This window comes from Magnolia sinica, chromosome 2 (assembly GCF_029962835.1).
Source record: "Magnolia sinica isolate HGM2019 chromosome 2, MsV1, whole genome shotgun sequence".
NCBI lineage: Eukaryota > Viridiplantae > Streptophyta > Magnoliopsida > Magnoliales > Magnoliaceae > Magnolia > Magnolia sinica.
This window is the reverse complement of record NC_080574.1, coordinates 18,327,219-18,328,225: the sequence shown is the minus strand read 5'-3', so window position 1 is coordinate 18,328,225 and position 1,007 is coordinate 18,327,219.

Here is a 1,007-nt window from a genome sequence, read left to right as displayed (position 1 = left end):
TGTACACACTAAATTTAGTCCGCGGGACTATCAATGATAATGGTCCACTTGGGTACTGATTGGAAGCTGAAACACGCCGAAAGTAGCTGAGAACCGCTGCAACGCAGGGAGTACAAACAGACAAGTGGGTCCCATCGTCTCCACAAATTGGAGATGGGGAACACTCAAATTGGAAATCTGATGCATGGTTTCCATGGTTTCCACCACTGGTAACCATGGACCACACAAATAGGCACTGTGGTACATGGATCCCTTGGCAACACCCAAATCGGTATGGTGGTACATGGCCCGGTCCCATAATTTCCACCAATGGGGAATGAAAAGGGGTACGAAAATTGGTAGTCCGGTAGACCACCAAATCCGAATCCATTCACATGTTCCTGGATTGGGCACGCATGCAAAAGATATACAAGGACGAGGTTGGGCAGCTTTTAGCAAAAAGAGACCAAAGGAAATAAAACCCAGATGCTGCTGTCTGCCAAGAAATCAAAAACCACTCAACCAAAACGAAATTTACGCGAGAGAGAGAGAGAGAGAGAAAGAGAGAGAGGACGTCATGGAAAGGGGAGCATATGGTTCTGCTTGTTTTGCTAATGGGCTTTGCACTATAACGCCTGGATTCCCACTTGCACTGGCGAAGAGGACAACCAATATCCACTCACGTCCTTCTCTTCTAAAATAAGAAACTTCAGCCACACGCTCGCACTGCCCATTAGATCTCCCTTGTCGTTTTCTCTCCTCTCTCACTGCCTTTCTTGTTTCGTTTTCTTTGTTTTTCTGTATTGAAAAGGATGTTAGTCCACTGATCTACGAAATCAGTTAGTTCACGCACCTCTTAATTTGTGAAATAAATGGACCCACTCGTGAAATGATGGGACCTCGTCCATGGAAGCTTATGACCTGTCGCTGCAAATGGGCTATTATTACTACTCAACCTTGTTTTGTTGAAGCAAGATTTGCTGTCTCGAAAACCGTGTAAATCTCACATAAATTCCATGTGTTTCTAT